The sequence below is a fragment of the Zingiber officinale genome, chromosome 2B, assembly GCF_018446385.1.
Source record: "Zingiber officinale cultivar Zhangliang chromosome 2B, Zo_v1.1, whole genome shotgun sequence".
NCBI lineage: Eukaryota > Viridiplantae > Streptophyta > Magnoliopsida > Zingiberales > Zingiberaceae > Zingiber > Zingiber officinale.
Window position 1 is genome coordinate 2514018 of NC_055989.1, and position 15166 is coordinate 2529183.

Sequence of the window (15166 nt, forward strand, 5' to 3'; positions counted from 1 at the left end):
CAGTGTAAGTCCAAGTGTGTAGCCTTGGCAACGTAAGTTCATTGTTTCTTTTTAGCATGCTTATTTTCTATATATTTTCCCTAACTTAAACATATTGCCAAACATCAAAAACGGGGAGATTGTTGGAGCAATCCCAATGGTCCGTGCGACTATGTGTTTTGGTATTTGGGCAAAAGGTTTAAGTTTGGTTTACCTTTGTTATTTGATATGTGTATGTGAGTGTGCAGGTTTGCAGGATACACATATGACTCAGCTTGATGGCTTCAGATCCGATGAAGGATGGAGCATCCAAGGAATCGTGGACATGACAGCAAGGACAAGGGCCGAGAGAAGCGACTTTGAGGTATATGCGAAGGATGCCATTAGGGACAAGCCGCGGGCTTGGATGCATCCGAGGGACGAGAGCTAAAGGAAGTAGGCTTGAAGGCAAGAGGTCAAGGCTGCAAAGAAGAGTCAAGTGAGTCATGAGGGTACAAGTGCATGAGAGATTGTACTCGGGGAAAATCCGAGGGGGGGCTGTAGCAGTCAACGAGGGTACTGTAGCAGCCAACGACACTGTAGCAGTTGCTGTAGCAGTCGACTGGTGTACTGTATGTTGGGATGTATACTATAAGCCTAGCTTTTGTATGAACATCTATTTTTTGAGGTATTTTGAAATGAGAATCACTTTGGTCAAATGTTGCATTTTATATTTATATGTTAATACAGTTGCCCATTTAATTTATATTATAGATAACATGGTGTGTGGTGCCATACAGAAGATCATGTTATCAGTTCCTTATAAATTATAAATAGTAGCTCACGACCGAGATGGATAGGGACAAACCATTAGAATGGTTGTAGTGTAATTTGGTATTAGTCTATCTTGACTATAAAATTACACTAGTACACTATGTGTGTATTGAGCATAACCATTTGAGGTTGTTCGATTTATACTGACTGCATAAAAGAACAGAACATCTGTTATTATGGATGTGCGTTCTCTTAATCCCGATATAATAACAAGCACATACACTTAGTATTTATTTCTTTGACTTATTAATGGGTGAGATTTATTTGTTAAATCAATAAGCCCGATGAGTTGGGAGATAGTGTTATTTATACGGTGTGTTGTTGATTATAAAAGGAAACTGTGTCCTATTTATTTAGGTTGATGATATCCCTTTGAGGAGCTCATAAGGTTTATCATGTAAACCCTGCAGGTGGACTTAGTCTGACATGATAATAAAGTTGAGTGGTACTACTCTTGGAGTCAGATGTTAATTAAGTGAGTTGTCAGTAACTCATTTAATTAACAGACATACGATATCTTAAACACAGGGAGATTAACGCACTCATGATAGGAAGGAACCCATATTGTAATATGAGATTGGTGTGGTAGTTCAATAATAACTCTTTAGTGGTATGAGTTATTATTGATGAACTTGAGTTGGGTGTTCGGGTCGAACATAGGAAGCTCAAGTCCATCAGGAGGCCAAAACCAACTCCTCCTCTCGGTCCCTATTATAGCCTCTACATAGCCTCGCATTCGCTCGTTTGATTTTGTTTCCTACCCAAGAAAGGGGTCGACCAAGCCTTGCTTGGTGCTCAAGCAAGGGGCCGACCAAACCAAAAGAAAAGAAAAGGAAGAGAAAAGAAAAGAAAAGAAAGAAAGAAAAAAAGGGGAGATTTTTCTCAACAGAATTAGAGATTTTTCTAAAAAAAATTATGTTGATTCTTTCGTAGAAATTTTCTAAAAAGAATTACATTAATTCTTTCCTAAAAAATATTTCTAAAAAGAATTATGTTAATTCTTTCCTAGAGATTTTTTCTAAACAAAAATTCTGTTAATATTTCTCCTCTTTTATCTGGTGCCAAAGGTTCTAAAAAGGGAGGAGGTCATATCACCATAACCTAATCTCTCTTGAGTTGTTTTCTCTTGCTTGTGGCCGACACCTCATCTCTTCTTTTCTCTCTTTTCTTTTCCCCTAGGGCCGGCGCTCACCTCCTCTCTATTAGAGCAATCCCAATGGTCCGTGCGACCATGTGTTTTGGTGTTTGGGCAAAGGGTTTAAGTTCGGTTCACCCTTGTTATTTGATATGTGTACTTGAGTTGTACAAGACTGCAGGATACACATGTGACTCAGGTTGACGGCTTCGGGTCCGGTGAAGGATGGAGCATCCGAGGGACCATGGACAAGGCAGCGAGGACAAGGGCTAAGGGAAGCGACTTCGAGGCATACGTGAAGGATGACATTGGGGATGAGTCGCGGGCTTAAATGCATCCAAGGGATGAGAGACAAAGGAAGTAGGCTTGAAGGAAAGAGGTCTAGGGTGCAAAGAAGCGTCAAGTGAGTCATAAAGGTGAGGGTCCGAGTACTGAGAGATTATACTCGGGGTAAAATCCTAGATTTAGGGTTTTACTGTAGCAATCACTGTACCAGTACTATAGCATTACTATAGCAGTCGACTGCATATTTTAGCAGTCGACTGGTGCAGTTGATGTTGAGCGAACAGAATGCTTCTGTTCGTTAGATCAGTGTGGAGTAGTCGACTGCTAGTTTTAGCAGTCGATTGGTATCGAGTCGTTGGGATGTAACATTCAAATTTCCATAGAGGGCAGTTGACTGGTAGGCGGAGTTTTCAACCCGCGACCTATATAACCAAGGCTTGGAAGCTTAGTTATCCCTGATAAAATTGGACTTGGTTAAAGTCTAATTAGTAGTCTTTTGTGCTCAAGAGATCTTTGTGTGCCAAGAGGTCTTGGTTGGAGTTGTGGTGAGGTTTCTCCACCCACAAGGAGGTTGAGCTAGCCAGAGTTTGCCGGGGACTAATCCACGGACGGATTGAGAGATCATCCACCTTACGGATAACCGTGGAGTAGGAGCAAGTTATCTCCGAACCACGTTACATCGACGTGTCAATTGGTTTGCTTGTCTTTCTTATTCTTTATCTTTATCTTTCATATTCGTAGTTAGTATTAGATTTCCACTGCGCATACTAACAAGTGTAGGAAGAAAGCGATTATTAGGAGGCGTCGTGTATCCAACCCTCCTTCAAGTCGACCATCGATCTCCCTACAAGTGGTATCAGAGCGAGGCCGCTCTCCGTTGGACTAACCGCCAAGGAAGCACAAGATGACCGGCTTGATAGAACTGCCAAAGTTCGAAGGCGTAGGCTTATGGGGCATCACGTATTGGATGATGAAGATGGATGTCTTCTTCGACACGGATTGGGATACCATGATGGTGATCAAGGAACCGTTCGAAGTCCCGAAAGACAAGAAAGGGAAGAAACTCCGGCCACGACATTGGACGGAGGAGCAAACCACACGATCGGAGGTAAATTCAAAGGTAATATCAATGTTGATTGAAATTTTGCCTTCTAACGAGATAAGTCGTGTAGGTGAATACAAGAACACCCACGAGTTGTGGAGCAAGGTAAAAAAAGTTCTAGGAGAAGAACGTTTGCCTACACATGAAGAGGTAGAGTCCAAGGAGATGGGCTTAGTAGCTCAAGAAGTAGAGGAGGAGCAACCAGAAGTCGATTCATGCTCAACTTCCGAGGAAAAGGATGAAGAAAGGTCATCCACAAGTGTGGATAAAGAAGATGAGGCATCATCCACATCCTCAAGAGTTGAAGAAGAATCCAAGACAAGTGAAGAGGATGAAAAAAAGGTCTTGGAAATCAACCTAGCAAGCACCTCCACCGAAGCAAAGTTAAAAGATCACATTGTATGCTTCGGGTGCAATAAAAAGGGACACTACAAGAGTAGATGTCCAATGGGTAAGAAAGAAGTATCTCCTAAACTCAATTCAATTCATTTAGAACCTAATTTGAGTTGTAGGAAGAAGAAGGAGAAGAAGCACATTAGATGCTTCACGTGTGGAGAAGTGGGACACTACCACACAAAATGTCTTAGGAAGGGAGAGCTCAAGAAGTTGGAGCAATTGAAGAAATGGGAGAAGAAGAAAAGGAGCTCAAGTCAAGGGGGAGCTTTAAGGGTAATGGAGGTATACTCTAATTGAAATGCAATTCAAATTTAAATTCCTCCATGCATGCTAGAAATAATTGCTATTATTTACCCATGCATAATTTTGGATTTAAATATCATGATAGAAAAAGGGTAATTATGGATTATAACCCTAGGAGATCAATTCATGATAAATCTAGAAATGGTAGACTTAAGGAGACCCAAGGCATTAATCCCAAGAAGGGGAGACATATGCCTAGGAAAATGGGTAGGTCTAGGAATGTCCAAGGTGGACATATCAACTCTAGGGTTAGGGACCTAGAAAAGGAAAATCAAGCTTTAAAGGCAAAACTTGATAAGTTGGAGAAAACCCTAGAAAGATTCAATGTTAGATCTAAGGGTTTAGGTATGGTGTTGGGTAGCCAACGACCCAACAATGATAGATCGGGTCTAGGATACCGATCTAGTGTCTCCAAGGCTAAGGAAAGGTCTTATGCTAGGGTTGCATATGACTATAGCAAGGAGAAGCCAATAAATGACAAGAGAAATCCATTTAAAGGTAAGGAGAAATTAACCAAGGACAAGGTGCCCAAGGTTAATAAGGTTAAGTTTGTAGGCCAAGTGTCACCGGAGGTGCACCGATGTGGCCTAGCTATTATAGATGAGTCACCTAGGGAGGTGACTAAGGTTAAGAGTTCTAGGGCCAGCTCTAAGAGTCAAATTGGGACCCATGGCCAATGGATCTCAGGTGGATTTTACTTGGGAGTCTAGACAAGCCATGGAATGTGCCAAGTGGTTTGGAGACGGACTTGAGTCTCAAACCTAGGGATTTGACACAATTGATTTATGTTTCATGCTTAGAAATATGACATTGGGGTCATATAGCATGATAATTGATTTTGGATGTATAGATGTCATATAAATCAATGCTAGGTATGCATTGTGAGTTAGTATTGGCTAATACATCAAGAGGAAGCCAAAACTAGGACTTTAGGTCAAGGTTCAATTGAACTTTTTAGCTAGTTTTGTATTTTATGTCAATCTTAGGATTTGTGATAAATATATTTTTGTATATATTTTTCCCAAGTAGACATTGATATAATAGACCTCTTCACAAAATTTGAGAATTTTTGGAGGTCTGTGGAATTTCTGATGCATTTACGAAGTTGGTCAAAAAAAGTTGATTTTTTCAAAAATAGTGTACCAGTCAACTGCTACAGTTAGCAGTCGACTGGTAACAGTGTTTTTGAGAACAGAATGTCTCTGTAAGCTCATTTCGATAAGGGTAGTCGACTGGTACTTCTTACAGTCGACTGATACCAGTCTGAAAGTGTTTTCAGCACTGGATTTTGAACGGGTCAGCTCGTATAGATGTATGGGATCCATGGGGGATAAATACATGAGTTTAGGGTTAGTTAGATAATAAGTTTTCAACAATTGGGATATTGTTCGAAAGTTTTTTGGATATTAGGCAAAGGGGGAGAAGTAAGGTTTAGTTGGGAAAACCTTAGTGCCTTTGCGTATGGGGAGCCTTGGGATAGGTTCTTAAAAATCTCTGTGGGAAAATTCCTAGCTCAATGGGAAGCATAGGTGTAGGGGGAGCCTTGGGATAGGTTCCAATGCATGTTTGCATTTTTGTTTGTGATTCGACGTTGTAAGTCCAAGTGTGTAGACTTGGCATCGTAAGTCCATTCGGCGTTGTAAGTCCAAGTGTGTAGCCTTGGCATCGTAAGTCCATTCGGCGGTGTAAGTCCAAGTGTGTAGCCTTGGCAACGTAAGTGCATTGTTTTTAGCATGTTTATTTGCTATTTGTTTTTCCTAACTTAAAAGTATTGTCAAACATCAAAAAGGGGGAGATTGTTGGAGCAATTCCAATGGTCCGTGCGACTATGTATTTTGGTGTTTGGGCAAAGGGTTTAAGTTAGGTTCACCCTTGTTATTTGATATGTGAACTTGAGTTGTGCAGGATTGCAGGATACACATGTGACTCAGGTTGACGGCTTCGGGTCCGGTGAAGGATGGAGCATCCGAGGGACCGTGGACAAGACAGCGAGGACAAGGGCCGAGGGAAGCGACTTTGAGGCATATGCGAAGGATAACATTGGGGACGAGCCGTGGGCTTGAATGCATTCGAGGGATGAGAGCCAAAGAAATTAGGCTTGAAGGCAAGAGGTCAAGGCTGCAAAGAAGCGTTAAGTGGGTCATAAGGGTGAGGGTCCGGGTGATGAGAGATTGTACCCGGGGTAAAATCCTAGATTTAGGGTTTTACTATAGCAGTCACTGTGGCGTTACTGTAGTAGTCGACTGCATGTTGTAGCAGTCGACTGGTGCAGTCGACTGGGAGCGAACAGAATGCTTCTGTTCGTTTGGTCAGTGTTGAGTAGTCGACTGCTAGTTTTAGCAGTCGACTGGTATCGAGCCGTTGGGATGTAACGGTCGAATTTCTACAGTGGGCAGTTGACTGCATGTTTTAGCAGTCGACTGGTAGGCGGGGTTTTCAACCCGCGGCCTATATAACCAAGGCTTGGAAGTTTGGTTATCCCTGACGAAATTGGACTTGGTTAAAGTCTAATTGTAGTCTTTTGTGCTCAAGAGATCTTTGTGTGCCAAGAGGTCTTGGTTGGAGTTGTGGTAAGGTTTCTCCACCCACAAGGAGGTTGAGCAAGCCAGAGTTTGCCGGGGACTAATCCACTGACGGATTGAGGGATCGTCCACCTTACGGACAGCCGTGGAGTAGGAGCAAATTATCTCCATACCACGTTACATCGACGTGTCAATTGGTTTGCTTGTCTTTCTTATTCTTTGTCTTTAGCTTTCATATTCGTAGTTAGTATTAGATTTCCGCTGCACATACTAACAAGTGTAGGAAGAAAGCGATTATTAGGGGGCGCCGTGTATCCAACCCTCTTTCAAGCCGGCCACCGATCTCCCTACACTCTCTTCCTCCTAGGGCCGACACCCCACCTTCACATCTCCTCCTCCCTTTCCTCCCTATATGGCTGGCACATATCTCCCTTGGTGGCCAGAGCTTGGAGGAGAAGAAGAAGAAGGGAAGAACCACCCTAGGTGGTAGGCGGTTTGGAGGAGAAGAAGAAGGAGGAGGCGCCCCTTTTCTTTGCATCTTTTGATGGTAGGCGGCTTGGAAACAAAAGAAGGTTCAGGTTGTTTGTCTTGGTAGATCGTCGCCCACACGATGTCCAAGAAGAGGAGAGGAATACAGTAGAAGATCAAGAGGTCTTTGTCTACGAAGAAGGTACAACCAGTTATTTATTCCGCAACGCAACTAGTTATGTTTTCTTTGTATGGATCCTGAACACCAACACAAGAGGCAAGCGATCTTGTGCTTCGATCAAGGTGTGTTTTGGTCAATCAAGGACTTTCTTGATTGATCAAACACATGTCTGATCGAGCATGTAGGTTGCTAGGAAAAGTTCTGTGCCTGCAAAATTTTTGTACAGGGTTACACAGAATGGAATTCCGAGCGTCAACAATTGGTATCAGAGCAAGGTTTCTGCCTCTGTGTGTTTGGTTTTCGGTTAAATTATGCACTAGTCATATATAATTTAGGCAGGATAATAGTAGGATATGCAAAATAGATTAACTCTGTGGTTGCAGGCATCCTAGTTCCAACTATTATGACCTATTGTGTTTGTATGTGATTTGGACCCTCGGGCATGTCGAGGGCATTTTGTGTGTGCATGACTATAATTATTAAATATAGCATGAGCTATATTAGTTTATTTTACATTTTGATCTAGATTACATGTACATTTCTTTGTGGAATATAGGATCGATAAATGTAAAATTTTATTTTGTTGCGGCTCGTCTCCTTACTATGTGTGGTGCTACCTTGAGGATCGGAGGTGCGGCGGAAGAGGAAGCAAGGACGCAACTACATAAACCCTAGGGTCGGCGGCTAGGGTTAGCGGCATACGGAGGACAGCTATGGATGGGGCCATAATAGTTGGAAAATTATTTTTTCATATTTATTGCCTTTATGTGCTGTGATGCGTATGCTTTTGTGTGCATGTGTGATATGTGTGCATGCTAAAATTCCTCATTTAAATAACTAAGTGGGAGAGGATTTATTTATTTAAATTTCATGGTCTCTATTACTGGTTGTAAGTGATGCATTCAAACTTGCGCGTTGGCTTTAAGTGTCTTCCTCCATATCGGATGAGTTTGTTTACAAATTACTAGATCAAACTTCCTCTATGGATGATTATAGGAAATTATTTAGTTTTGTGTGATCTTCTCCATCTGAAGGGGCACAATCCTAATTAATGGACTAAGTATCAAGTAATGATATACACTTAGGCACATTTAATAGTATCCTCCCCATCGGAGTCACTGCTATTATTTTGTATGACCGAAGACAAACCAACTATTAATTTTATTTGTCATAAAGTTAGGTTGACAAAATAATAAAATTAATGGGTAAAACCTCCTCTTACAAATGTTTGAATTAGTATACGTCCACACTATCGTGGCATACTAAATTCACAATGTTTTGAGGTGTTAGTGAATTTAAATTATATTGTTTGAGGGATCAATATTATTTTAAATTCTAAAGTTTTGACCAAATATCTTATTTGTGATTCTCAGGATTTCAAAATGGTTTTCAATCCTCTTGCTGTTAATTTAAAAGAAAACAACTTACTGGTCCCAATTATATTGATTGGAAACGAAACTTGAATATTGTCTTAACTGCTGAAGGGTACAAGTGTTAGAGTATATACTGAAAGTCTAAGCTTTTGTAAACATTTATTTTGAATAAAGAATCACATTTGGTCAAATTATCTACATTTGTTTGTAGTTGTTCAATTAATTTATATTGTAGATAACATAGTATGTGGTGTCACATACAGAAGATGATGTTATCAGTACCTTATAAATTATAAACAGCAGCTCACGACCAAAATGGAAAGGAACAAACCATTGGAAGGTCGTAGTGTAATTAGGAATTAGTTTATCTTAACTATATAATTACACTAGTACACTTAGAGTGCATTGAGTAGAACCATTAGAGGTCATTTTCTTTTATACTGACTTTATAAATGAACAAAGACCTCAGTTATTATGGAAGTGTGTGCTCTTAATCCTAATATAATAACAAGCACATATATTTGATATTTATTTCTTTAATTTATCAATGGGTGAGATTTAGTTCGATAAATCAATAAGCCCGATAAGTTGGGAAATGATATCACTTATAGTGTGTGTTGTTGATTATAGAAGGAAACTGTGTCCTAGTAATCTAGGTTAATAATGTCCCCAAGATGAGCTCATAAAGACTGTCATGTTAAACCCTGCAGGTGGACTTAGTCCGACATGACGATAAGGTTGAGTGGTACTATTCTTGGATTAAGATATTAATTAAATGAGTTGTCAGTGACTCACTTAATTAGTGGACATTCGACATCTTGAACACAGGGATACTAACACACTCATAATAAGAAGGAGCCCAAAAATGTAATTTGGGATTGGTGCGGTAGTTCAATAATAGTTCTCTAGTGGAATGAATTATTATTGATAAAATTAAGTTGTGTGTTCGGGGCGAACACGGAATGCTTAATTTTATCGGGAGACCAAAACCAATTCCTCCTCTCGATCCCTATTGTAACCTCTTATTTATAGAGTACTATACCCACCTATACCCACCTTCATACCCATGATGTAGGGGCCGGCCAAGCCTTGGTTCATGGGTGGCCGGCCCTAGCTTGAACCCAAGCTTAGGTGGTCGGCCCCCATTAAATTAAAAAGAATTTTAATTTTAAAATTTTCTTATGTGAAAGATATAATTTGATTGGAGAGATTAAAAATTAAAATATCTCTTAAAAGGATCTACAAAAGATTAAAGAAAGAGATTATATCTCTTTCCTTATTTGTAGATTGGAAAGATATTTTATTTTTCTTCTTTGAAAATTATTCACATGTTGAAAAATTAAAATTATAGAAATTTCTTTTTATCCACCATGAAGGGATTTTAAAGGGAAATTTTATTTTTTAAAATTTTCGAAGACAAATAAGGAATTTTAAATTGTTGATTGAAATTGCCTTGTTTGCTATTATTGATGTGGCCGACCATGACATGGAGGTTAAGGAAATTTTGTTTAATTTTTTCTTAATTAATTCATGTCAAGGAAAGTTAAGGAAATTTTATTATAATTAAATTTCCTTATTTACCAAAGCTAAGGAATATAAAAGAGGGGGTTGGGGTGCCTTCATGACACACAACTTTATTATTCTTCGCCCTCTTTTCTTCCTTGGTGTGGCCGGCCCCTTCAAGATCTCTCTTCTCCTTGTTGTGGCCGAATCTCTTCTTCCTCTTGGAGATCAAGTGGTGGCCGGTTTTCTAGCTTGGAGAAGAAGGAGAGAAAGCTTTCATCCCTTGGAGCATTGGTGGTGGTTTCTCTTCTTCCTTGGAGGTGCACTTGATTTGGCCGAACCTTGCAAGGAGGAGAAGAAGGTACTTTGGTGGTTTCTCATCTCAGAAGATCGTTGCCCACACAACGTCTGAGGTTAGAAGAGGAATACGGTAGAAGACCTAGAGGTTTTTGCTTGCAAAAGAAAAGGTATACTAGTATTTTATTTCCGCATCATACTAGTTTCATCTTCATGTAAAAAATACCAAATACAAGAGGCATGCGATTCTAGTATTTCGAATTTATTTTCGATGTTGTGTTCTTTGTTTTTCTTTTCCTTGTGATTTGATTGTTCTTTTCGGTTGACCTAAAGTTATTTAAGGAAATTAAATATTAGCTTTCCTTAAAAGGCTTTGTCTAGGCGGTGGTGGTTGTTCCCATATCCAAGAAGGCCATGTGCCTCGCCATGCAGTCCTGGAAGCCAATTTTAGAAATTAATATTTAATAGAATTAATAACCTAGGTGATTTGGATCGAACATGTTAAGTTCCGCAGGAGATCCAAGTCTAAACATAAAAGAACAAATAGATTAAACTTTGGATCAAACGTGTTAAGTTCTGCAGGCGATCCAAGTTTAATTTAAAAGAACACATGGTAGCTAGGAAAAGGTTCAGACCTTTGTACAAAATTTTTGTACAGTGGAACCATTAGGTTTTTCGAGTAGCAACCAACAACAAGTTCGTACTTTTTGAGGTCTATCCTAACGTGCCCGATGGCAATTCTAGTGAAGAGGAGATTGACAGGCATAGGAAATGGGTCAAGGCAGATGAGATGACGCAGTGTTACATTTTGACTTCTATGTCCAATATGCTGCAACATCAGCATTAGGTCATGTCTACTGCCTATGACATGATGTACAATCTCAAAGAACTTTTCTGACACCAGAATCAGGTTGTCAGGCAGGAGGCTATGAGAAACTTGATGGCAACCACCATGATTGAGGGGGCACCCATGAGGGATCATATCCTCAAGATGATGGCTCCTTTGAATGAAATACAAATCCTTGAAGCCGAAATCGATGGGGAAACCCAGGTCGATATCATTCTCCAAACGCTACCCAAGAGTTTTGAGCAGTTTTGCCTGAACTATAATATGAACAAAAGGACATATTCGTTGACAGAACTTCTGACAGAACTCCAAGCAGCAGAAGGGTTATTTTGTCAAAGTTCTCAAATTCACATTACTGAAAACGTTTCTACTTCTAAGTCAAAAGGTAGAAAGAAGAAGAAGAAATAAGTTGGTTCAGCAAAGAAAGTGATTCGACCTCAAGGGATTGGACCGCAAGAAGGTGTGAAGAAGCTGAAGGGCAAGTGCTTCACATGCAAGCAGTCTGAACATTGGAAGGTGGATTGTCCTCGCAGAAAGGAGAACAATAAAGGTATATCTCATTCATTAATTGTTGAAATATGTTTAGCGATGTTATCTACCAGTACCTGGTATGTAGATACAGGAGTCACTTATCATGTCTGTAAATCATTGCAGGGGTTCTAGGAAACTCGACGACTACATGAAGGGGAGATCACCGTCTACATGGGCAATGCTACGAAAGTGGCGGCTATTGTAGTGGGAGATGTTTATTTATCTTTTGATAGGAATAAAATATTAATTTTGAGAAATTATCTTTACGTACCATGTTTTAGAAAGAATTTGATTTCAGTTTCTAAATTATTTATGGATGGATATTCTATTTCTTTTGATGACAAAATAGTTATCAAGAAAAATAGGATGGTTATCTGTTTTGGTACGTTGGTTAGTAATTTGTATACACTTAATCCAATAACTCCCACGACATGACAAATGGAAATTAATAACACATCTTCTAATTCTAACAAGAGAAAGCAACCTTCGAAAATGAACAAAACATATCTTTGGCATCTAAGACTAGGTCATATTAACTTGAGTAGGATTCAAAGGTTAATAGCCGATGGACCTTTGGGTTCATTGATAGTGGAAAACTTTCCAACCTATGAATCTTGTTTAGAAGGAAAAATGTCCAAAAGGCCTTTTAAGGCAAAGAGGTATAGAGCCAAAGAAGTGTTGGAATTGGTTTATTCTGATTTGCGTGAACCTATGACTATCCAGGCGAGAGGTGGTTTCAAATATTTTGTCTCTTTTATAGATGACTATTCGAGATATGAGTCATTTACTTGATGCGCCGCAAGTCTGAGTGCTTTGATAAGTTCAAAGAGTACAAGGCTGATGTGGAGAAACATCTGGGTAAAAGTATCAAGACACTACGGTCTGATCGTGGTGGAGAGTACCTCTTAGGAGAGCTTATGAATTATTTATCAGAGACAGGGATTTAATCCCAACTGTCTGCACCTAGGACACCCCAATAGAATGGTGTGGCAAAACGAAGGAATATGACTCTTATGGAAATAGTTAGATCAATGATGAGTTATTCAGAATTACCAAATTCGTTTTGGGGATATGCTCTGGAAACATTGACGTACATTCTGAACTTGGTACCTTCTAAGTCAGTACTCTCTACTCCCACGGAATTATGGAATGGGCATAAGCCTAGTCTAAGACACATTCAGATTTGGGGTAGTCCAACATCTGTGCTGAAGGGAGACGCTGATAAGTTGGAAACACGTACAGAAGTTCACTTGTTTGTGGGTTATCCTAAAGGAACGAAAGGTGGTTTGTTTTATAGTCCTAAAGATCAGAAGGTCATTGTTAGCACCAATGCCCAATTTTTAGAAGAGGATTATGTAATGAACCACAAGCCCATGACTAAAATTGTTCTTGAGGAAATAAGAGAGGACACGTCTAATTTAGTACCAACGGTACAAGATGAGATATCACAAGAAACTATAACACGTGTCACAAATGATGCACAATTACAGGTAGTGTCTTGTCGTAGTGGGAGGGTTGTTCGGCAACCTGATAAATTCATGTTTTTGGGAGAGTCTTCGGACTTGATCCCTGGTGAACATGAACCTGATCCCTGGACATATGATGAAGCACTCCAAGATAAAGATGCAACATCTTGGCAAAGTGCAATGAACTCTGAAATAGAATCCATGTATTCTAATCAAGTCTGTGAGCTTATAGAACCATCCAATGGTGTAAAAGCCATTGGATGTAAATGGGTCTATAAAAGGAAAAGAGGAGTAGACGAAAGGTGGAAACCTTTAAAGCAAGGCTTGTTGCGAAGGGGTATACTCAGAAAGAGAAAATCGATTATGAGGAAACCTTTTCGCCGGTAGTCATGCTTAAGTCTATCCAGATTCTTTTATCTATTGCTGCTCATATGAATTATGAGGTTTGACAAATGGATGTAAAGACAGCTTTCCTTAACAAAAGTCTTGAAGAAAACATCCATATGAAGCAACCAGAGGGGTTCATTGCAAAGGGCAAAGAGCATCTTGTTTGTAAGCTCAATCGGTCTATTTATGGACTGAAGCAAGCTTCGAAATCTTGGAACATCCGGTTTGATGAAGTGATCCAGTCTTATGGATTCATTCAGTGTCCGGATGAGTCTTGTGTATACAAGAAAAGTGACGAAAACGTGGTGATATTTCTTGTACTATACGTAGATGACATTTTGCTCATTGGCAACAATGTCAAAGTGTTGTTAGACGTAAGGGTATGATTGTCCAAGTAGTTTGATATGAAGGACTTGAGAGAATGTGGATATATTCTTGGGATCAAAGTAATAAGGGATCACAAGAAAAGGATGTTGTGCTTATCCCAAGCTTCATACATCGATACTATCCTAGCTCGTTTTAGCATGCAAAACTCCAAGAAAGGTTTTTTACCTTTTCGGCATGGAGTACCATTATCTAAAGAGGTGTGTCCTAAGATATCAAAGGAGATAGAGGACATGAAGGCAATTCCTTATGCTTCGGTTGTAGGAAGCCTAATCTATGCAATACTATGTACGAGACCGGATATCTGTTTTGCCGTGGACATGATTAGCAGATATCAAAGTAATTCAGGACAGGGACATTGGACTGCCGTAAAACATATATTGAAGTACCTAAGAAGGACTGAAGATTAAATGCTGGTTTACCAGGCAGATGATTTGCTCCCTGTGGGTAACACGGATTCAGACTTCCAATTAGATAGGGACAGTAGTAAGTCAACCTCAGGGTTTGTGTTTACTTTGGGAGGTGGAGGCATAACATGGAGGAGTGTTAAGCATAAATACATTTCAGACTCCACCATAGAAGCTGAGTATGTGGCAGCCTCTGAGGCATCCAAAGAAGCTGTATGACTCAGAAACTTCTTAATGGACTTAGATGTGATTCCTGGTTTGTCCAAAATTATCACAATTTATTGTGATAATAGTGGTGCAGTAGCAAACTAGAAGGAACCATGAGCCCATAAGGCAAGTAAACATATTGAGCGTAAGTACCACCTGATACGAGACATCGTAAAGCGAGGAGAAGTTGTTGTCGCCAAGATTGCATCAACAAATAACCTGGCAGATCCTTTCACTAAGGTCCTTCCGGCGAGAGTTTTTGATGGGCATGTTGAGGGGATGAGAATCAGATGTATGACAACATAGTCTTTTAGTATAAGTGGGAGATTGTTGGGATGTATATTATAAATCTAGCTTTTGTATGAACATCTATTTTTTGAGATATTTTGAAATGAGAATCACTTTGGTGAAATGTTGCATTTTATATTTATATCTTAATGCAGTTGTCCATTTAATTTATATTGTAAATAACATGGTATGTGGTACCACACAGAAGATCATGTTATCAGTTCCTTATAAATTATAAATAGTAGCTCACGACCGAGATGGATAGGGACAAACCATTGGAACGGTTGTAGTG